Consider the following 24,792-nt stretch of genomic DNA (forward strand, 5'->3'; position numbering starts at 1 on the left):
TGTGGCACCGATGCGGCTGGGGGTGTGGCCTCGGCAGTTTCGGTTCTCAGCGGGGGAGGTGCGGGTTCTTTGTTCTCAGCCCTCTCCCTTTGTCTGGAGACCGGTTTCTGCCTGCCGGCTTCCACCACTTGCGCAAACGAAGGTTTGCTTACCTTACATTGGCGAAGGAGGTGTCCCTCGGCGCCGCATCCGTCGCACTTTTTGGCTGCCTGGCAGGTTTTTGCCAGGTGCCCGTCCTCATTGCAGTTGTGACATCTGACGATGTCACATGTGTTTGTCTTGTGGCCGGACTGTCTGCACTTGCTGCAAAAATCCGGCATCTTGGGGTAGTAGAGGTACCCCCTGTCGGCTCCGATGTTGAAGCGAGCCGGGGGGTGCTGGAAACCGTCAACGCCCTCTGGGTCCTCCTTCAGGAGGACTCGGTACTGGCGTTTGCCGTACCAGACGCCTTTGTCCCTGATCTCTGTTGGTTTTCCCACCACGGTTACATACCTCCCTAGGTACGCTGTTACCCGTTCCGCTGGTACGTAGGGATTGTATGTGCAAACCGTGATGGTCCTCTGATTCGTCTTCCTCATCGGCTCCGGCCTGTAATCAGAGAAACCAGGGTGCTTACCTTTCTCCCTGATCAGTCTCGTTGCCTTTTCGTACGATGCATCCGTAGCCATGTAGGCCTCCATGTATCTCTCTGCCTTGTTGTCCTGGAGGCAGTAGAGATCTCCGGCCACCAACTGCAAGATCCCTCGCAGGAAGGTCATAAAGAAGGCCTTTGCAGTCGGCATCGGCTCCGTCTTCTTTGTCCAGTGGAACCGGATCAATGTCCTCTTGTCTGCCATCTCTGAGGGAGAAAAAAAAAAAGGAGGGAAAGAGAGAGAGCAAAGGGAGCAGCGAGGGAGCCCTGGCCTTTGTCCTTGTGGGCAAAGCCCAGCTAGGTGCAGGCGCAGGAGGAGAGAGAGAGAGGAGAGCGGAAAGTGCTTCCGGGTCTCAAGGAAGAAAGCAAGCACCGCGGGCAGGCCACGTGTACCTGCTCCCAGCCAAGAGGCCAAGGAGGCAGAGAGAGAGAGAGAGAGAGCGAGAGAGAGAGGGAGCGGATAGCGCTTCCGAGCCTCGAGGTGGAAAGCAAGCACCGTGGGCAGGCCACGTGTACCTGCTCCCAGCCAAGAGGCCAAGGAGGCAGAGAGAGAGAGAGCGAGAGAGAGAGGGAGCGGATAGCGCTTCCGAGCCTCGAGGTGGAAAGCAAGCACCGCGGGCAGGCCACGTGTACCTGCTCCCAGCCAAGAGGCCAAGGAGGCAGAGAGAGAGAGAGCGAGAGAGAGAGGGAGCGGATAGCGCTTCCGAGCCTCGAGGTGGAAAGCAAGCACCGCGGGCAGGCCACGTGTACCTACTCCCAGCCAAGAGGCCAAGGAGGCAGAGAGAGAGGCAGAGAGAGAGGGAGAGAGAGAGAGCGAGAGAGAGAGGGAGCGGATAGCGCTTCCGAGTCTCGAGGAAGAAAGCAAGCACCGCGGGCAGGCCACGTGTACCCACTTCCAGCCAAGAGGCCAAGGAGGCGGAGCAAGAGAAAGGGGGAGGGGAGAGGAGAGGAGAGAGCAGAGAGAGAGAACGTTGATGCCGGATTCCACCCAGCTCAGCTGCTGCTTGGCCTTAACCCCCTAGGCTCAACCTAGAGCGATACCAGCTCAAGCACTCTTCAGAATCTTCGATCGCCTTATAGACCTTTGGAAAGACAAGAACTGCGGGCATGCCACTTGAACTTGATCTTAGCCAAAAGGCCGAGAAGGCATAGGTTTCTTTACGGCATTCCTGAACTCTTTGCACTAATGAGCCCGGGCCTTTTTCCCGTCTCGCCGCTACGCATATGGGTCTTTTTCCGCTCTCCTACTCCCCATGGCTAGTCCCTTTGGACGTCCGTGACAGGTGCCCCTTTGGAATAGTTTTCAGAAAATGTGAGAAAAGGAAAGTTATGTACAGTAAGCTCTCACACACAGCTCTCAAACACAGCATTAGAGATTGGAATCTGATTGTAAAAAAAAACTGCCCGTCTCCCTGGCATTTAACGTTGCTGTTGTTTTTATTTTACATATTGTTAGCATTTTAATGAATTGTTAAAAGATTTATACACAAATCGCTAAATACAAAACGAAAAAAACCCAACTGTATGCAATTGACCATTCATATTCCTGAATTTTAAATCCCTGTGTTTATCTGTGTCCAAGTGCCTGGTGCAGCTATTTTGAAAGCATACCTCAAGGAGGACTTTACACGCAGTCTGGGGTATTTAGCTTGTACTGTGTGCCCTGTTTGCCTTTGTAAGCATTTGTTTAAAAAATAAGTTCACAATACGATAAAAACAGAGAAAGCACAAACTTAATAATATAACGATTCAAAATCAAAACCAAATCATATGAAGAAAAATCATATGACCAAATCATAAAGAAAAAGAGTCAATTTCCGCCTGCACTGATATCCCTTCAAATGTTTTAGAAGAACTCTTGACGTTAATAGAGTAGAAGCCTGCATTTCTTCTACTAAACGAGACTATGGGGAGTGAGTATTTTGATGTCGAACTGGGATTTAAATAAAGAGGAACACTACACTACATTGGGCTACGCGTGTGACAAAACGTTTATTTTAGACCTCTCGATAGATCAGTTGCTAGCTCTTAAAACTGTAGAAAAAACAGTGAGTATGTCTTATGTCCCTGGTCTGAATCCAGTTTGAAGGATGGTGTTTTCTTGTTCCTTAATCAAAAAGTGAAAATTGCGAATTTGTCTTTCACTTTGACGTTCACCCGAAAGCTCAGTATACAAAGAAGTAGAGGCTCCTGTTCTGAATAATTCCGCTCTGAGACACCTGCGTTAAGTTAGCGCTGAGTCGGCTGGCTGAGCATGTTGCCTCCTTTACATTCAATAGGAGCCCCGACACTAAGAGAAACGTACAGAAATGGGTTTTATCGGGAACTTTTCATGTCCAATGCACTTGACATCTCCCACGGGCGACAAAGTTCATTTAGGACACCTTTCTTTCTTTCTTCTTTCAGCAGGAGTACAATAATGGCAACAACATGTTTGGAGTTCGGCATTTCATTTAGTCTGCGGAAACTTCGTATCGGAATGAACTACCTGAGATAAAAGAGTAATTGCGGCTTCAGATCGTTTTTACAGAGCATTGCGTTGTTCTGTTCATGCTGACTACACGCTTTAGATATGTCATTTACTGCAAGCGTTGCTTTTCCAGGTTTTTCTGAAATTCCTCGCATTTGAGCCAGCACTAAAATATTTCATTCCCGTCGCTGAATACATCGTGGAAACGGTATTTGCAACGGAATGCTGTCACACATGAAACCTTTTTGTTATTTGGTTCTGAAGTTTGAAAATGAAAATAAAACGGGGGTCACCTCATAGGCTTGAAAGAAGTTCAAGCAGCATAAAAACCCATGAATTCTCACAAATTGCATTGTGCTGCAACTTTCTTCTGCTGCTGTTATAAATCAGCCTTAAACATTTGAATGCATACCTTACTGCTGCTAATCACATTCACATGTTTATGAAGCTTTTTTCTGTCCGTTATGTTTTTGCTAAGCAGTTTCTCCGTTTTCCTCGTACTGTGATTGTCAGCGAGCACAACAAGACTGAAACAGTGTAAAAGCAGGCAAAAAAGACAGGGTAAAACGCCTGACTGTCGGGAGTGGGATTTGAACCCCTGCCTCTATTTGGAGAGTGAAACACAAAGCTTAAAAGACACGAAGCTGTGAATAAGCTGTTTTAAACCGCTCGACTATCCTGAAAAAATGTGTGCTGATTGCACCAGTCGCATCCAATTTTCTGTAACTTTAGGATGATTGATACGACTGGACAAACACAATTTGTGGCGTTTAGCATGACATGGAAAACGGTACCAGAGCATTCGGGTCCGGACTACCAGACTCAGAAACAGTTTTTACCCCGCACTATCAAACTATTAAACTCCCAGCCTCTCTCACTCTCTCCTCACCTCTCACCTATGATCTGAACCTCACGGTGCCTTCTTTCTTACCAAAAACCCAAACACACATTGAAAATCTACCTCTACCATACATGTCAAAAGCACACTCCCCATCATTTCTATCCCTTTATTTCATTCTTTTGATGCATGTTTTTGCACATAACCTGTTACCTTTTTGTTGTTTTGCACGCTGCCTGTTGTTTTTTGCACATCGGCTGTTGTCTCTGTCTTTCTTTTGTTATACAATTGTATTGTTGTTGTGTTTTCTTCTTTGTACTACTTATGTCCGAGAGCTTGCTAAATAGCATTTCGTTATACCATATACCTGTGTATGAGTATAATGACAATAAACTTGAACTTGAACTTTAAACTTGAACTTGAACTTGACATAGTCTTGCAGGCAGTATATTATTTTATCGTTTACTCGTTTAAAAAAACACGGTCTTCTCGTTTCTAAGTCAGATTTTTAGTGCTTTCGAACGTTCCTTCCAACCTGGACTGACAGCTCACCCGATCTGTTTGTGATCAGACCATGGAGTCGGGGGCTGTACAAAGCGCACATTCCTTCCCAATGCTGAGGCGATCATTCAGAAGATGGGTGTGAAGAGAAACAAGCTTTGTCGACTAAAAAACAAGGCAGGATATGCAAGAATACTAATCACTGGCGACAGTTATGTTCTCTTACTATTGAGATCCCTACATTGTGAGTTTTTTTAAGACTTTGAAACTAAAGGAAAGCAGTGACAAATGAAACAGGCACGGGTGGGGTTTGAACCCACGCTCTTCAGTTTACGAGACCGATGCCTTACCACTTGGCCACCGCGCCTACTTGTAAGCATGGGAATAAGGTTGTTCAAATTATTTTTTTCTGAATCTGGTTTACATCGCCAAATGTAAACCGGAGGCAGCAACAACAATAAAAGGGATACTTGTCCTTAAACTCGGACGTGATGTTCTGCAGACGTGCACAATGTCCTGTTTTCTTGCAGTGTAGACATTTTGCTGTTCACGCTCCGCATTCATCTGCTTTGTGCGTTGTTAGTCCGCACCTGTAACATGTAATGCCAGCCGTCCCCTGTTCTTCTATTTCTCTAGCATGACTGTGTCCTGCTGCTCGGCTTTTGATTGTAAATTTTGAGCGAGCGCCCCGTTCAGTGTCACTTTGTCACTGTGGTCAGAAAGCATTCTTGATTCTGCTTGAGCTGCTTCATGAATTCTAGCGACTGTAAGAGCTCTTTCTAGTGTCAGCCCTTCCTCCTGCAGCAATTTATAGTCTCTTATGTGCACATTTTTCCACAAGTTGATCTCTTAACATGTCAGTTTCCAATACTCCAAAGTCACAAGATTTAGCTAGTTCTCTTAGTGCAGTCACAAAAGCATCAACAGATTCGTCCTGAGACTAAGTTCTCTGCCTAAATTTATGCCGTTCTAAAACCACTTTTCTCCGCGGTGTAAAGGAAGCGTCTAAGACAGCTACAGTCTTTTTCTCCAGGGAGGTTGGCAACAATCCGCTGCACGGGAGCCCCGATACAGTGCAGTAATGTAGCACGTCTCACAGCATCCTGAGCTTCTGTAGATCCACTGGCTATTTAAAAAAAATCTGTACGACTCCATCCATATCTTGTATTCCGTATACAAATCCGGAGCTCCGAGGTTCAGTGGAAGCGGTGGAAAAAGCTGGGCATAAGCAAAGCTTCTCGGCGTGGCTGCCATATCTTCCATGGCGCTAGCTAAACGAAAAGTCCTAAAATTCAAAAGTTCGTTTCTACCAGCAAGAGAACTAAAATCTGCAGTGTTCTGCCCGCTTTGAGTCCGTCAAGCACTCATCTCTCGTTGCAATAAATGTTTTGTATCTTAATAAAAATACGTTTTTATATTATTTTAACTATTTTGTTAACTACACAGATCATGCCCTTACACCATATATTCCCGCCTTCTACTCTCTCGTTCTGTTGTCTCGCGATATCTACTCACTATACTACATTTAGCATGACTTCTTGTTGCAGTTGAGCTCAAAACTGGAGATGATCTCCATATTCTACCGCTGTAACAAGTCCGAAACATAGGACACAGTACACACTTTTTAAGTGAAGTCAGGTTGTTAAAAAATTAAACCAGCGACCTGTCACAGAAACGTACCCCAGTCTCCCGCGCAACAAGCGGGGGTACTCAGCACTATACTAACGAGGAGCGCTTGTCTGCAGCTGAGCGTCAGCTGTTTACTGTCAGCAGTCATTGCCTCATTTCCAAAGACTTTTTCACCTGCTCTCAGCTTTTCAAGACAGTCATAAACGCTCAAGAAGTAATTCATGTCAGTTGAAAGTCTGTTTCTGTTGTCTCAGCTCTTGATAAAGAAAAGCCGTGCGTGGGAGATTCCCTCTCTGAAGAAGTTTGCCGTCACCCTGCGAGGGAGAAGAGCCATCAATCACCGAGGCAACCAGTGAGACAGTTAACATTAAACACGTGAAATGCGAGATGTTGTGATTTTTTTCCCGCTTAAGGCTTCTATCGTTTCTACTCTAACGAGAAAGACCTCTTTATTAGAAGTGAGATTTTAACAAACGTCTCCAGGGTTAACTGCGACCTGAACGCAACGCCTAAGACCACCAGCCATCTTGCCTGTGGTACTTAGAGCAGCGCTCAATAAAAATGATCAGAACCCGAAAGCGCTTCTTATGCAGATCAGTATATTCCGATTCCACTGGTTCTGCAGAAGAAATAAGAAAAGCCGAACTCAAAGCACTGTGTTGCCATTACGGGTACTCTGCAGCTGCTTTAAGATCTACTCACACCGTGTTGTCATTAAGGCTACCTAGTTAAAAAAAAAACTTATCGTCACCTTTTTGAACGTGATTATTAGACACCCGTTAAATCTCCACCGAGGTTTCTTGAGAGATCTTCAGTGAGCGAGTATTAAAAAACTACTTCGCTTCCAACCTCTGCTGTCACTGTAAACTCGGACGTGATGTTCTGCAGCTGTGCAGTGTGCCTTTCCTCTAGTCGTATTCAAGAGTACTCACTGTGTGAGCTCCTCACTGCGTGTTCCGTACTCTACTGTGATTTAATTTAGATGATTACGTGGAGTAGAGTGACAAGATCTACTTGAACATTTTCGGTTTGTGAAATGAAACACTAAATACACTACTGTAAATACAAGTAATGGACATTTAAAATAACCAAGTACAGCTAGAAGAGTGAAAGATAAAAGACTATTAAGAACGACATTCACAATAGACTTAAGAACAGCACAACTGCCCGAACAGGGACTTGAACCCTGGACCCTCAAATTAAAAGTCTGATGCTCTACCGACTGAGCTATCCGGGCTCTGAAAAAAAATAGACACTGTCGGGAGCCTCGCAAGTCACGTGTCTCTTGTGCTGAAGAGCAGTCATACCTGACCCGTCTGGAATGACCACTGACAGACTTTATCATGAAGCGACGGCACCACTCCCAGTAGAATGAGTGAAAAATACAGCATGACATGGGTAGTTAAGGGGCTCCCACAATCCATCTTTCCTCACATTACTGATTTTTTTCAATAGCATTTTGACTTTTTTTCACATTCAGATTTTTTTCTCATTTAATAAAATCTTTTAATCAACAACATTAAAAAGAAAACAAATGGAACATTTTTTGGAACAATAATTAAAAAAAAAACTTTCAATGCCTTGGTTGTATACGTGTGCACACCCTTTATAAAGGGAGTTGCAACAGTGCTGAAATTTAAAGAGCATTTCTGTAGAGAAAACAGCATTTTTTCTGCCTTGATGTTAAGCTTAGGGAGCCTGTCTTTTAGTAATTCTATTTCTTAACACCTTGCACAGCCTCCCGACAGACTAACGAATATTTTTTGTAGAAATTGGCTCACACACCGGAAGACACTAACGTTTATTTACATTAGAGTATGTAAAACTCAGGCTTTAACAGATGTTCATGATGTTTCACACGGGGTGTTACCTGTTGTAGTGTTTCAAAAGATGTGTTAGCGGACCACAAATTATCTTGAAAAGATTTGGGTTTGTACTGGCGGATTCAAACCCGACTCAATTATTTGGAAGGCGCTTGTACCACCAACGCACTTCCGAGAAGCACCTGCAAATTATCACAATCCTCTCTCTCACCAACAAAGTTATAGAGACACATACGTCCAATGAAAACTAATTTTATTCACTCAAGGCTCCACTCTTTTGTTGTGATGTAATTTTAATTGATATTAGCTTTGATAAGGTGTCGTTTTTGCCTCTTAAAGTCTGCTCCTTTCTTCCTGGTATAGAAATAACATGTTCCATCTTTGTTTAAAAACACCACTAAAAGTAAATTATTCAGCCCTTTTATGTTCTTCTACAATATTTGCAGACAGGGCTTTATCACTCGAGTTGTACAGAACAAGTGTGCATCGGCCCATGAAAATAATCAGTAGTGCTGTTTTTCTATGCATAGTTTAATCAAGAGCACTTAAAAGATGCAAAAAGCTTTCAAATAAAACAGAATTGAAAGACAGTCGAGCAAGGAGGTAAAAAAAGCTCTCCCCCATCAAGGAATTAACCACCGTCGCCTGTGTGACTGGATATAAAAATAACTGGTTCATTTGTGCCCAGTCTCTGAAAGCTTCGATGCGATTATTTTTCCTTCCTTATTTCTTCATTCCCATGCATTTACTCTGTAGTAGAGGAAACGCACAAGTGGGAAACTGCAGGCATTCTTCGTGAGTGGTGGATTGTGATCAGTGAGCATCTGGACAAGTCTGTTCCATTACCTTTTCCATCGGGGATGTAGCTCAGTGGTAGAGTGCATGCTTCGCATGTATGAGGTCCCGGGTTCAATCCCTGGCATCTCCAGGTGCTTTATATTACAGTACTCACATCGCAATCTTCTGTTGAGTGAGAACTCTTTGCTTGTGTTCAGAGAGAGCCAGGTTTACACAACTAAATGCAGGCACACTCGACGTGCTGCAGAGTTGCGCTGCTGTTTTAAATGTACCTCATTTAGTTCTGTTAAATCCTAAATTATTTGAACTAATAATTTAGTTCAAATTCAGGAAATCCTGAGATTGCTTCACACTTGTCATGGCTGTTGCAGAAAACACCTGTTGAATCTCACCCAGGATTTCTTAGATCATTCAGCGAGTGAATCCTCCTTCTAAACTCCGCACTAAACTGAAAGCTTCACGAACTCCTCACTGCGTGTCCTGTACTGTTACAAGTGCTTTCGTGTAGATGTGAAACACTGCCATAAACACACTTTGAACTTTTTCCGTTTGTTAAGGAAAATGCAAAAGAGCATGACAAGTATTGAACGTATAAAATATCCATGGCACAACTCGAGAAAGTACTGAAGGACTACACATCGACTTTTGATGATTACAAGAGATTCAAGAAACACAACCGTCCGCACCTGGGTTTGGATCCTGAACTCTAGAGTTAAAAGAACATAAGCGACGGATATGACCTATAAACTCTCTGAATTGTCTTATAGTTTATGAAATAAAACAATTTCTTAATAAATTCTAACTGTTGATAGACGATTTATTGAATTTTAACAAAATCACAATGACAAACTTTTTCGGTTAAACTGTTATTCACATACTCTAACGTAAATAAACGTTAGTGTCTTCCGGTGTGTGAGCCAATTTCTCCAACAAATATTTGTTAGTCTGTCGGGAGGCTGTGCAAGGTGTCAAGAAATAGAATTTCGAAAAGACAGGCTCCCTAAGCTTAACATCAAGGCTGTTTTCTCTACAGAAATGCTCTTTAAATTTCAGCACTGTTGCAACTCCCTTTATAAAGGGTGTGCACACGTATACAACCAAGGCATTGAAATATTTTTTTTAATTATTGTTCCAAAAAACGTTCCATTTGTTTTCTTTTTAATGTTGTTGATTAAAAGATTTTATTAAATGAGAAAAAAATCTGAATGTGAAAAAAGGTCCAAATGCTATTGAAAAAAATCAGTAATGTGAGGAAAGATGGATTGTGGGAGCCCCTTAACTACCAATGTCATGCTGTATTTTTTACTCATTCTACTGGGAGTGGTGCCGTCGCTTCATGATAAAGTCTGTCAGTGGTCATTCCAGACGGGTCAGGTATGACTGCTCTTCGGAACAAGAGACACGTGACTTGCGAGGATCCCGACAGTGTCGATTTTCTTTCAGAGCCCGGATAGCTCAGTCGGTAGAGCATCAGACTTTTAATCTGAGGGCCCAGGGTTCAAGTCCCTGTTCGGGCGGATGTGCTGTTCTTAAGTCTATTGTGAATGTCATTCTAAATAGTCTTTAATCTTTCACTGTTCTAGCTGTACTTGGTTATTTTAAATGTCCATTACTTGTATTTACAGTAGTGTATTTAGTGTTTCATTTCACAAACCGAAAGTGTTCAAGTAGATCTTGTCACTCTACTCCACGTAATCATCTAAATTAAATCACAGTAGAGTACAGAACACGCAGTGAGGAGCTCACACAGTGAGTACTCTTGAATACAAGAGGAAAGGCACACTGCAACTCTGCAGAACATACCGGGGTAAAGTTAGCTCGAAGTTCGAAAACGATTTTGGCACGCCTGTAGCGCTTTCACGAAACCTCTTAGAGTTGCGAGAATGCTTGTTTTGTGTATAAAATACATTGTGGATGCTTTCTCAGCCTTTACTTTGTCGTTTTTATGACATTTTTTTGACCAAGCACGAATATTCTTTTGTCCATATCTTCGCGATGGAAGCACAGAATGCTGTCAAACCAAATGCATTTTAAAGACCACGACTTGTGGATATTTCCACACCCTTTATATCAAACTATCAGTGAGCTAATTATCTTTTTTAAAACCTCCGGTTTTTCATTGATGCGTAATTACGCACGAACTGGAACCCGGGGGACCGCTGTGTGCACACGTTCACAACGCGAGAAATACTGTTCAATACGGCTTCGTGCGAAAAACCGGTATATGACCATAGGAAGCAGAACAGCGCAGTCTCCAATTACCCAGACTGTAAGCACGGGAATAAAGCTTTGTTTGATTTCTGAAACCCTTCCTTTACGTCCTGTTTTCATTCAGGTAAGGGTCAACTATATTCACAATACTACTGACAGCAGGAAGATAAAAATATTCTTTACTCAGCAGCTTATTAAAAACAGCTCCCATGATGTTCATACCGACTTTTTACACAGAACACTGACACAGCTTTGTGTTCTGAATCTCTTTTTCTCTTGCTTTTATTTAATGTGGCACAATGCACTGGGATAGGGGTATTCTGTTCACAAACCAATAGCATTTAAACCACAGCACCCACAATGCTGCAGGTAAGTGTTTTGCACACTAAGCAGGTCATCTGACTATTCCCAGCTTTGTTTTGGGTTATGGAACCTTTATTTTTTTATGATTTTCTGAAGATAACACTACAGGTGGGATGGGTGGGTTGTCTTCATGGCTCAATAGCATTTCAAATACAGCACCCACACTGCTGAAACCAAGTGTTTTACACACCAGACAGGCCCCCGAACCTCATACAACCTTACTGTGGCTGTGGCCCCTGTCTTTATTTTGTAATGAGTTTCTGAAGATAACACTACAGGTAATACACTGGGACAGGTGGGTCGTCTTCATGGCTCAATAGCATTTCAAATACAGCACCCACTCTGCTGAAACCAAGTGTTTTACACACCAGACAGGCCCCCGAACCTCATACAACCTTACTGTAGCTGTGGCCCCTGTCTTTATTTTGTAATGAGTTTCTGAAGATAACACTACAGGTAATACACTGGGACAGGTGGGTCGTCTTCATGGCTCAATAGCATTTCAAATACAGCACCCACTCTGCTGAAACCAAGTGTTTTACACACCAGACAGGCCCCCAAACCTCATACAACCTTACTGTAGCTGTGGCCCCTTTCTTTAATTTTTTATGATTTTCTGAAGATTACACTACAGGTAATACACTGGGACGGGTGGGTCGTCTTCATGGCTCAATAGCATTTCAAATACAGCACCCACTCTGCTGAAACCAAGTGTTTTACACACCAGACAGGCCCCCAAACCTCATACAACCTTACTGTAGCTGTGGCCCCTTTCTTTAATTTTTTATGATTTTCTGAAGATTACACTACAGGTAATACACTGGGACGGGTGGGTCGTCTTCATGGCTCAATAGCATTTCAAATACAGCACCCACTCTGCTGAAACCAAGTGTTTTACACACCAGACAGGCCCCCAAACCTCATACAACCTTACTGTAGCTGTGGCCCCTTTCTTTAATTTTTTATGATTTTCTGAAGATTACACTACAGGTAATACACTGGGACGGGTGGGTCGTCTTCATGGCTCAATAGCATTTCAAATACAGCACCCACTCTGCTGAAACTAAGTGGTTTACACACCAGACAGGCCCCCAAACCTCATACAACCTTACTGTGGCTGTGGCCCCTGTCTTTATTTTGTAATGAGTTTCTGAAGATAACACTACAGGTAATACACTGGGACAGGTGGGTCGTCTTCATGGCTCAATAGCATTTCAAATACAGCACCCACTCTGCTGAAACCAAGTGTTTTACACACCAGACAGGCCCCCAAACCTCATACAACCTTACTGTAGCTGTGGCCCATTTCTTTAATTTTTTATGATTTTCTGAAGATTACACTACAGGTAATACACTGGGACGGGTGGGTCGTCTTCATGGCTCAATAGCATTTCAAATACAGCACCCACACTGCTGAAACCAAGTGTTTTACACACCAGACAGGCCCCCAAACCTCATACAACCTTACTGTAGCTGTGGCCCCTTTCTTTAATTTTTTATGATTTTCTGAAGATTACACTACAGGTAATACACTGGGACGGGTGGGTCGTCTTCATGGCTCAATAGCATTTCAAATACAGCACCCACTCTGCTGAAACCAAGTGTTTTACACACCAGACAGGCCCCCGAACCTCATACAACCTTACTGTAGCTGTGGCCCCTGTCTTTATTTTGTAATGAGTTTCTGAAGATAACACTACAGGTAATACACTGGGACAGGTGGGTCGTCTTCATGGCTCAATAGCATTTCAAATACAGCACCCACTCTGCTGAAACCAAGTGTTTTACACACCAGACAGGCCCCCAAACCTCATACAACCTTACTGTAGCTGTGGCCCCTTTCTTTAATTTTTTATGATTTTCTGAAGATTACACTACAGGTAATACACTGGGACGGGTGGGTCGTCTTCATGGCTCAATAGCATTTCAAATACAGCACCCACTCTGCTGAAACCAAGTGTTTTACACACCAGACAGGCCCCCAAACCTCATACAACCTTACTGTAGCTGTGGCCCCTTTCTTTAATTTTTTATGATTTTCTGAAGATTACACTACAGGTAATACACTGGGACGGGTGGGTCGTCTTCATGGCTCAATAGCATTTCAAATACAGCACCCACTCTGCTGAAACCAAGTGTTTTACACACCAGACAGGCCCCCAAACCTCATACAACCTTACTGTAGCTGTGGCCCATTTCTTTAATTTTTTATGATTTTCTGAAGATTACACTACAGGTAATACACTGGGACGGGTGGGTCGTCTTCATGGCTCAATAGCATTTCAAATACAGCACCCACTCTGCTGAAACCAAGTGTTTTACACACCAGACAGGCCCCCAAACCTCATACAACCTTACTGTAGCTGTGGCCCCTTTCTTTAATTTTTTATGATTTTCTGAAGATTACACTACAGGTAATACACTGGGACGGGTGGGTCGTCTTCATGGCTCAATAGCATTTCAAATACAGCACCCACTCTGCTGAAACCAAGTGTTTTACACACCAGACAGGCCCCCAAACCTCATACAACCTTACTGTAGCTGTGGCCCATTTCTTTAATTTTTTATGATTTTCTGAAGATTACACTACAGGTAATACACTGGGACGGGTGGGTCGTCTTCATGGCTCAATAGCATTTCAAATACAGCACCCACTCTGCTGAAACCAAGTGTTTTACACACCAGACAGGCCCCCAAACCTCATACAACCTTACTGTAGCTGTGGCCCATTTCTTTAATTTTTTATGATTTTCTGAAGATTACACTACAGGTAATACACTGGGACGGGTGGGTCGTCTTCATGGCTCAATAGCATTTCAAATACAGCACCCACTCTGCTGAAACCAAGTGTTTTACACACCAGACAGGCCCCCGAACCTCATACAACCTTACTGTAGCTGTGGCCCCTGTCTTTATTTTGTAATGAGTTTCTGAAGATAACACTACAGGTAATACACTGGGACAGGTGGGTCGTCTTCATGGCTCAATAGCATTTCAAATACAGCACCCACTCTGCTGAAACCAAGTGTTTTACACACCAGACAGGCCCCCGAACCTCATACAACCTTACTGTAGCTGTGGCCCCTGTCTTTATTTTGTAATGAGTTTCTGAAGATAACACTACAGGTAATACACTGGGACAGGTGGGTCGTCTTCATGGCTCAATAGCATTTCAAATACAGCACCCACTCTGCTGAAACCAAGTGTTTTACACACCAGACAGGCCCCCAAACCTCATACAACCTTACTGTAGCTGTGGCCCCTTTCTTTAATTTTTTATGATTTTCTGAAGATTACACTACAGGTAATACACTGGGACGGGTGGGTCGTCTTCATGGCTCAATAGCATTTCAAATACAGCACCCACTCTGCTGAAACCAAGTGTTTTACACACCAGACAGGCCCCCAAACCTCATACAACCTTACTGTAGCTGTGGCCCCTTTCTTTAATTTTTTATGATTTTCTGAAGATTACACTACAGGTAATACACTGGGACGGGTGGGTCGTCTTCATGGCTCAATAGCATTTCAAATACAGCACCCACTCTGCTGAAACCAAGTGTTTTACACACCAGACAGGCCCCCAAACCTCATACAACCTTACTGTAGCTGTGGCCCCTTTCTTTAATTTTTTATGATTTTCTGAAGATTACACTACAGGTAATACACTGGGACGGGTGGGTCGTCTTCATGGCTCAATAGCATTTCAAATACAGCACCCACTCTGCTGAAACCAAGTGTTTTACACACCAGACAGGCCCCCAAACCTCATACAACCTTACTGTAGCTGTGGCCCCTTTCTTTAATTTTTTATGATTTTCTGAAGATTACACTACAGGTAATACACTGGGACGGGTGGGTCGTCTTCATGGCTCAATAGCATTTCAAATACAGCACCCACTCTGCTGAAACCAAGTGTTTTACACACCAGACAGGCCCCCGAACCTCATACAACCTTACTGTAGCTGTGGCCCCTGTCTTTATTTTGTAATGAGTTTCTGAAGATAACACTACAGGTAATACACTGGGACAGGTGGGTCGTCTTCATGGCTCAATAGCATTTCAAATACAGCACCCACTCTGCTGAAACCAAGTGTTTTACACACCAGACAGGCCCCCAAACCTCATACAACCTTACTGTAGCTGTGGCCCCTTTCTTTAATTTTTTATGATTTTCTGAAGATTACACTACAGGTAATACACTGGGACGGGTGGGTCGTCTTCATGGCTCAATAGCATTTCAAATACAGCACCCACTCTGCTGAAACCAAGTGTTTTACACACCAGACAGGCCCCCAAACCTCATACAACCTTACTGTAGCTGTGGCCCCTTTCTTTAATTTTTTATGATTTTCTGAAGATTACACTACAGGTAATACACTGGGACGGGTGGGTCGTCTTCATGGCTCAATAGCATTTCAAATACAGCACCCACTCTGCTGAAACCAAGTGTTTTACACACCAGACAGGCCCCCAAACCTCATACAACCTTACTGTAGCTGTGGCCCATTTCTTTAATTTTTTATGATTTTCTGAAGATTACACTACAGGTAATACACTGGGACGGGTGGGTCGTCTTCATGGCTCAATAGCATTTTAAATACAGCACCCACTCTGCTGAAACCAAGTGTTTTACACACCAGACAGGCCCCCAAACCTCATACAACCTTACTGTAGCTGTGGCCCCTTTCTTTAATTTTTTATGATTTTCTGAAGATTACACTACAGGTAATACACTGGGACGGGTGGGTCGTCTTCATGGCTCAATAGCATTTCAAATACAGCACCCACTCTGCTGAAACCAAGTGTTTTACACACCAGACAGGCCCCCGAACCTCATACAACCTTACTGTAGCTGTGGCCCCTGTCTTTATTTTGTAATGAGTTTCTGAAGATAACACTACAGGTAATACACTGGGACAGGTGGGTCGTCTTCATGGCTCAATAGCATTTCAAATACAGCACCCACTCTGCTGAAACCAAGTGTTTTACACACCAGACAGGCCCCCGAACCTCATACAACCTTACTGTAGCTGTGGCCCCTGTCTTTATTTTGTAATGAGTTTCTGAAGATAACACTACAGGTAATACACTGGGACAGGTGGGTCGTCTTCATGGCTCAATAGCATTTCAAATACAGCACCCACTCTGCTGAAACCAAGTGTTTTACACACCAGACAGGCCCCCAAACCTCATACAACCTTACTGTAGCTGTGGCCCCTTTCTTTAATGTTTTATGATTTTCTGAAGATTACACTACAGGTAATACACTGGGACGGGTGGGTCGTCTTCATGGCTCAATAGCATTTCAAATACAGCACCCACTCTGCTGAAACTAAGTGGTTTACACACCAGACAGGCCCCCAAACCTCATACAACCTTACTGTGGCTGTGGCCCCTGTCTTTATTTTGTAATGAGTTTCTGAAGATAACACTACAGGTAATACACTGGGACAGGTGGGTCGTCTTCATGGTTCAATAGCATTTCAAATACAGCACCCACTCTGCTGAAACCAAGTGTTTTACACACCAGACAGGCCCCCAAACCTCATACAACCTTACTGTAGTTGTGGCCCCTTTCTTTAATTTTTTATGATTTTCTGAAGATTACACTACAGGTAATACACTGGGACGGGTGGGTCGTCTTCATGGCTCAATAGCATTTCAAATACAGCACCCACTCTGCTGAAACCAAGTGTTTTACACACCAGACAGGCCCCCAAACCTCATACAACCTTACTGTAGCTGTGGCCCCTTTCTTTAATTTTTTATGATTTTCTGAAGATTACACTACAGGTAATACACTGGGACAGGTGGGTCGTCTTCATGGCTTCATGATTTTTTGACTGTAATCAAGTGTTGTGCATTTGTGCAAGTGTCAGGCCTCCTGACCTTTCACAGTCATGCTTTGTTGTGTGAAACTTTAATTCTCTTTTTAGGATTTTTTGAACATGGGAACTTCCACCGAGATGAATGAGGTGCTCTTCAATAGCTTTTTCATCTATACACACAAGCGTATGTAACCAAGACACTCAGAACCAACAGAATCAACGTGAAGTCATAGAAAAACAAGAATGCCCCCGAGACATCTGCACCCCCCTCTTGGACCACTCTGGTATCAACACCCCCAAACCAATCCATACCAGCTAACAAGACTCAGAATCGGTGCAACCCTCCAACCTGGACCAAGAGCAGGATGGGACAAGTACCTGCACCACACTACGCACCCCTCATCCAGACCAGCAGGACAGCCAGACAGCACCATCATGACACACATAATGAGATCACTTTCTGTCAGTATGTGTAACATTCTGGGCCTGGGCTCCTCTGTATTTTGGCTGAAGGGAGTTCAACAACATTATTAAACGGACTGACATCATAATCTGACAAGATACATTGTTTAGGGGAGACTTGTCCACCCACTGTCCCCCTGGTAACGTGAAGATCATTGTCCCTTGGCTTACCTAAACCAGAATCACTTGGGTCTCCGGGGCGGATCGGTGTATGGTACAAAGTCTTAAAAACAGAACATTGTTGAATTGTCTATAAAAAACAACCAATATCCCTTGGATTTCCCAAACACAAAGCTGGAGCAAGTATACTAACTCCATACCCTTAAACTACAAAAGGCCTGTGGCGTAGACAGGGTAAACAGCCACATCATGTGACATAACTGCATGAGCCTAGTGATGAGCCTAGTTTAAAATACTCAACCCCATCCTGAAGTACGGATGTTTTCCTTTGGCCTGGAATCCAGGACTGATCACCTGACCCTAACAACTGCCGGAGCATTTGTGTGAACAGTAACCTGGGCTAGCTATTCACCAGTATCTTCAATACCCTATTACTGGCAGCTTGCCAAATACAGTGTCCTGAATAGAAGTCAGATCGACTTCATATGAAGCTGGCACATATCTGACCACATACGCACTCAACACACACTTTAAATGAACAGAAAAATAGTGACCTGTGTCTTTGATTTCTAAAAAGCAATAGGCTCTATTTTGAACAAATAACAAATATACAAACTTTCAATGTGGGGTAAGAGGTACAGTCCACAACTGATTTTTTTTAGCGTACTCAGAAAGTATAAGCGGTTTGAAAATACTTACATAAATTATTTTAGGAAGACTGTGTTGGTTTTTGTATCATTTGTGTTTGTGTTGACTCTTATTGAGATCTCCAGTCACCTGCCCTTATAGATGCCTCTTTTGCTTATGTGTTGTTAGAAATTGAGCTCGCCTGTGTGCCTGCTTCTAGGGTTTTTTTAAAAAAGGAATAGGTTGGTTTTCTATTTTTGTGACCCCTTGCCCAGTAGCAGTCTACTACAGGGGGGATTCTGGGTCCTCTCTCCATACAGTATGTCTCCTTTTGCATTGTTTCCAGACCTGGGCTGATTTGAGTTTTTCATGGTAATGGATTACAAGGGTAGGTGTGACAGAAGTGAATGTGGTGGATCTGCCATCTGCCCAGGCAGGAAGGTAGATACAGTATATGTAAACAGGTTTTAGCATTAATGTTTTGCATACAATCACCCTTTCCAAAAGGTGAGATAACCAGAGAAAACAGGACACAGCTTTTCTAGGGACTTTTTTTCCCTACAGTATTTATGGTTACGATGGGTTTTAACTCTTTGTGGAGATAAGCTATTTTTATCTTTTCTTTGGTGTAGGTTCATGAATGCATGGGCTTTCTTTTCTTCCATGTCTTGTTCCTTTGTTCAGTTGTTTTGTATTCTTTCTGTTTTGTCCCCTTATTTTTGTGCTGGTGCTAGAATTTCTGCTGGCTTTTCCATGTTTTTCCCTTTTGCTCTTTGATTTAATTTTTTCCTGTGACCCATTTTTCCTTATTTATCTCAATGTGATATTTTCCCCTTCTCCTCAGCTGTTGAGTCTCTTGCACTTTCTTCCCTGTTATCAGTATTGTCTGATGTTGGATTGCATTTTAAGTTCCTTATTTTTTAGTAATCCTGTAATTTTTTTTCCACTGTTATTCTCATCTTTTATTGTACTATTGCTGTTATTGCAGTCTTCCCACAGTTTATTTTATTCTTAAACAACATACTAAATAATATAAGAATACATGTTGTGCTCATCTCTTTCCTGCCACTTGCACTCCTGATATTGTCTTCAAATAATTCCAATATTTTAGAGCTCTATATTTTCAAGCCTTGAAGGCCTAAGGTTGTTTTTTAAAGTGTTTGAATGTGATGTACTAACTACTGTCTACAATAACAATAACATACATAAATTACCAATAACATGCATATAAAAAATAGCCCAGAAATCAAGTATGAAGTAAGGAAATGGCTGCAGCTATGAATCAGAATTTTAATCTATTGGTTTTGTAGTTGGTTGGAACTTGGAACTAGTTAGACAAGGGGTGTGAAGATTCGTTACAGATGTATTTTGCTGTACGCAGAACAAGTGAACAATAGACGGACATAATTTCACAAGACAACCCAGTTGGTTCTTGAAATTTCCAAACCACACATCAGAGTGAAAATTAAAACAAATTGAGGAAGGACCGATAGGAGAAGATCAACAATGAATCATTAACATTACAATGCTTAAGTTGCCTTTATAATAAAGACAATTTTGTCCTTTTGTGAGGATCATGTCCACATTGGACCTGTTTTTTTAAGTTGTTTTGAAATTTCACTTAGGGTTCAGAACATTTCACAACTACTAATTTTTTTTCCTACCACCTCAGCTAATTCTCTCCCCCTTTAGGTTTGGGTGGGGGTATGGGTTTTTTCCAGAAACCTGTTATCATTTCTTTGATGTTGGACACATTTGTCTTCAGGAAGTTTTCTTCACACCTCCTATCATACTCATCTGACATGTCCATAGCTACACTCATTTACTTGCAGCAGACAAACAATGACAGAGTCGTCTGCAAATTTTATTAAGTGTCTGGAGTGGTGAGAGCTCTTGAGGGTGTTTGCTTACAGGACAAAGAGTAACGGAGACAATATGCATCCTTGGGGGAACCAGTAAAACAATACCTGTTGTTGGATAATACATTGTTGACTTTCACACTCTAAGTCTGTTCAGAAATCAGTAACCCCTCTGATGATGTTAAGATCAAAACCAAAGTTTGATAATAGCTTTGCTGCCTGTACTTGAGGTCAAATGCAATTGCATACAGAGGAGGAAGTATAGCACAACAAAAATAACACACTTCTAAATCTACCACAGCACAGAAAAAAACTAGAAAAATCACTTATAAAACCACAGGAGTACACAAACATAACACAAACTAGAATGCCACATAGACAATAATCTGTAGCAGAATATCTGCTTATGTTGTATTTTCTTTGTGGATGTTTTTGGATGTTGTATTGGCCTTGGCAACTCTGTGATTTAACAGTCATGATAATAAAGCATTTTTGAATCTCTATGTGAGTGGAACCTGTTGAATATTAGTTCAGATGGCTAGCTGTGTCAGCAGGTGTAGGCTGCAAAGGATCAAGTAATAGTTTAATTCCATGCTGAAAAGAGAAGAAAGAAAACACAACATTTTGGCTGTGGAGCCTTCTTCAAGGGTTACAGTTGAAGAAGGCTCCATGGCCGAAACTTTGTTTTCTTTCTTCTCTTTTCAGCATGGAATTAAACTATTACTTGTTAAATATTAGTTACACTTGGGTTTCGCAATATAATATAACCAAGAGGTATTGTTATTTTTTTAATACTTTTACAGCAGTCAAACTGGCATACTCTGATATCTGAGAGAGAGTTTAATATAAAAATTTTCTCTTGAACTGTCATGAACCAGTTTAATTTGTTTTTACCTCTCTACAAATCAGCCTTCAAAAGCTTAACTCATGTAGCTGTAATGTACATGAACACCATTAAAAAGTTTTCCTTTCTCTATGTGGCACGTGGAGTGCTGAGAACGCATGCTCCAAGCTGCTTGCTCCTGTAAGGAATTAACAACTTAAAGATTAAGTTAAATTATAAATAGGCCTCACCCTGTACATAGGGAGTTATGGGACATGTTTCGTTTAGAAGGGATTTAAAAGTAAAAAGTAAAGCCTGAAATAAACAAACTGTGCCATGTAAGACCAAGGTAAGGAATGTTTGTTACTATTTGTTTTGTCTGGTTATTTAAACCATTCCGTCTATTTCACACTTAACCAATTTTGAATTAGAAAGACTACAAACTGTGCAAACTTCCAAGTCTGTAAGGGTGTATGATGTAGATCATTCACAAGAGCACACGGCTGCTTGTTATAATTGTAAGAACTGTAGTTCACTACTGTTCTTTTGACTCTTGAGCTTGCATCATACAGCCGTTGGAGTGCATTTCAAACCTAAGAGATATCAAACTCATTTAACCTGTCAGACATATGTTAAATGGGTTGTGACTTTTGGCAAAGTTTTTTGCTACATAATTTGTTTCATGAATACCATTTATCTCTATAACAACTTTCCTGTCCCCAGAACATATGTTTTAAGCTGCTTGATCCCATTGGGTGCAACCTTTCCATTGTATTCATAATGTGTTGTTTGCATTAGGAGTGTGTTAAATAAGCAGAAAAGAGGCCTGTTTTTTCTGTTGCTTCTGATCTTATACAGTGGTCAGAATCTCTCATCCAAAAGCTTATGAGTGGAAAAAAATTAAGTACAGATGCACAATCCATTAAAAACCATTTAAAGAGCATAAGGGTTTTCATCACATGGACTTGTTCGACTGTTGAGGATTTCTGTTTTGGTTGAGGATCAATTAAAGGACAACAACCTGAAACACTATCTTCGATCTTTCCAGAGCTGTAAGTAGTCATTCCAAGTTTATTAACTTGTCTCTTTTTTTCTATGTACTTTTCAATAGCCACTGATGTTATTTACAACAGTTTTTTTTTTTCAAAATTGCATCTTTTTGGACAAATTTTAAAGAATTGGCACAATAGGCGGAGGAGTGGCTCTGTGGCTCAGGATCTGCACCGGTGGCTGGAAGGTTGCTGGTTCACATCCATTGGTTGACAGAGGAATCCTACTCTGTTGAGCCCCTGAGTAAGGCCTTTAATCCCAGCTGCTCCAGGGGTGCTGTACAATGGCAGACCCTGTGCTCTGACTCCCAGCTTTTCTCCCTGTCTGTGTGTCTCATGGAGAGCAAGCTGAGGTATGCAGAATATGAAGTCCTAATGCAAGAAAATGTATATGGTCAATACAGTAATCAGATTTATTCCATGCTGAAAAGAGAAGAAAGAAAACACAATGTTTTGACCATGGAGCCTTCTTCAGTTATGATTTGATTTTTTACAATCATACCCACAAAAACTTTGCAATTTTTAAAAATCTTGCAAACACAACCCAGATATGTTGACTTCTTTAAAAACATTTTTTTAAAAGAAACACATACTTCTTTTCTAGTTTTTTTTTATGTGGTGGCTGCCAGGAATCCTCAGTGAAAAGGTATGCAGATCCTGTGCAGACGCAGGAGCAAGTAGTTATTGAGACAAGAGAACAATCCGAAACGTCAGGCAAGATCATAGTCGATCGGCGAAAGGTAGATCAAAATCCAGGAAGTACAGAGAGAAGCAAACAATCCGAAACAGAAGGCAAGGCCCAAGGTCGAGAGGCAAAAGGGAGATCAGTAACCAGTAAGCGAGATTTAGAGTAAACGCGAGGTAGAGCTCTCAAAGAGAAGACTCAATACCGAGGGTTTGGATGGTTAAAATTGTGCTGCTTGCCGCACAGTAGAGTGTGTGCTGATGGATTAACACGTGCGGCGGTGCTTGTTATAATTAACCCGCTGCTGGTAGTGGTTAGTTCTTTTGTGAGTTATTCTCCGCTAGCTGGTGGTTGTGACAGTGACAGAATGCTGTTTTGTGATTGATGCTATATCAAAATATAGGGCCCGTAAAATTAAACACAGAACTAAAACCATTTAATGGACTTGTACATCTGTTGCGCTCCTACACTATTAACATCCATTGGGCATTGAATTTCAATTATGTTTCCAGTCCATTCAGATATGTTCTCTATTTTTCAGATTGCTGGCAATGTCACATGTTAAAGGAGGACAGAGGAGTAGAAGGCCAGACCTGTGGTCAAGGGCTGGTGGAGTAGGGAATGTGATCAACGAATTTCTGAAGTTTTCTAAACTCGAAAAAAAAATTAGGTGGAATGACAGTATGTGGTCAACACTGTCAAACAGACTCCTTGGAGAGGAATGCCCCAGCAACAAGAAATGGTTATCAGTGATTTGGCATGAAGATAGAAAACAACTAAGAACCAAAGTGCTTAGGGCGCAGAAAGAGGAGAGTATTGGTAGGGATTCCAAACCAGATGACAGTACACAATCTATAGTCAATATTTCAAGTCAAAGTGAGGGACATAGTTTGGAAGGCAACACAGAGCTCAGAAGTTCATCAGAAGATACAGAAGATGCATGGGCAGCACACGGCAGCACAGACAGTGGTGACATGTTAGAGGGAGAAAAAATCTGTGTAGAATCAGAAAAAAAGCCTGAAGAGCACAGTGAATATTCCCAGGGGGCAAGCTCATCTGGGACATCACCTCAGGATAAAAGGGGATTAAGAAAGATTATGTCTGTGCCTAAAACTTTCCAAGTATGTTTAAAGGCTGAACAATGGAGAAAAATAGCACCTCTAAAAGGTACATCTAAACTAAGACGACCATGGACCCAGATCTTATATAACGAGTTCAGGAAGATAAATCCTTGTTGCCCAATAGCCTTCAAATACCAATACATCAGGAAAGAGAACAGCAGAAAAAAATAAAACTTTCTGATGATAAAAGCAGTCTGTACCTTCAGGTCCTGCAATGTAAAATACATAATGACAACAAGACACAAACCAATGGGCAATGATGACATCACAATTGATGTTGTACGAGCAGGGCAAATACAGCACAGTAAAAGGGAAACAAAATTTCGACAAGCACGTCAGCCTTATCGTCGAAAGATTGCCCGTGCCCTCACAAAAGGAATCAGCAATGTGTACTACAGGAACCTGAGCAGAACACCGCTTGCTGAAATTGCAGCAGGCAATTTATCTAAACCACTAACACAGAATGTCCTGAAAGTCATTTCATCAGAGTTCAGGAACAGTAAACGCATTCACTATGATCCAGTGTTTGAATTACATATGGCACAAAAATATATGAAAGCATGCGACTTCGACATTGTCCATTTCCCAGGATATATACAGATTTTGCAGTTAGACACATTTGCTGCCTATCTTTACACAGAACAGAGTATGCGAATTCTTATTGCCCATCTAAAGATGAAGGAGAAAGTCAGCCTTTACCTGGATGCAACAGGAGGGGTAGTCAGAAAAATTCCATCGGAGAACAAAAGAATTTTGTACTACAGTCTTACGTTACCTGGAGGTGGAAAAAGAAAGCCTCCATTACCAGTGTCTGAAATGTTGACAACTGACCACACCATTGTCAGTATAGAACGTTGGCTACGGAAATTCATGTTTGACATCTCAACATGTACTACCAAGAGAGTGCAGCATGTAGAAACTGACTACAGCTGGGCCCTGATTCACAGTGTT

At 42.2% G+C, this 24,792-nt stretch overlaps 4 non-coding genes across 4 annotated transcripts; 2 read left to right on the forward strand and 2 right to left on the reverse strand.

Annotated features, from left to right (window-relative positions):
- Positions 1–4,735: 4,735 nt before the first annotated feature.
- trnat-cgu (transfer RNA threonine (anticodon CGU)) lies at positions 4,736–4,807 on the reverse strand. Its single transcript has one exon. It is a non-coding gene; the product is annotated as a tRNA-Thr (tRNA).
- A 2,426-nt stretch (positions 4,808–7,233) lies between these two features.
- Positions 7,234–7,306, reverse strand: trnak-uuu (transfer RNA lysine (anticodon UUU)). The gene has a single exon. It is a non-coding gene; the product is annotated as a tRNA-Lys (tRNA).
- Positions 7,307–8,748: 1,442 nt separating this feature from the next.
- On the forward strand, positions 8,749–8,820 carry trnaa-cgc (transfer RNA alanine (anticodon CGC)). The gene has a single exon. It is a non-coding gene; the product is annotated as a tRNA-Ala (tRNA).
- Positions 8,821–10,134: 1,314 nt separating this feature from the next.
- Positions 10,135–10,207, forward strand: trnak-uuu (transfer RNA lysine (anticodon UUU)). The gene has a single exon. It is a non-coding gene; the product is annotated as a tRNA-Lys (tRNA).
- The last annotated feature ends 14,585 nt before the right edge of the window (positions 10,208–24,792 follow it).

The sequence above is a fragment of the Lepisosteus platostomus genome, chromosome 5 (genome assembly GCF_059453375.1).
Source record: "Lepisosteus platostomus isolate fLepPlt1 chromosome 5, fLepPlt1.hap1, whole genome shotgun sequence".
Taxonomy (NCBI): Eukaryota; Metazoa; Chordata; class Actinopteri; order Semionotiformes; family Lepisosteidae; genus Lepisosteus; species Lepisosteus platostomus.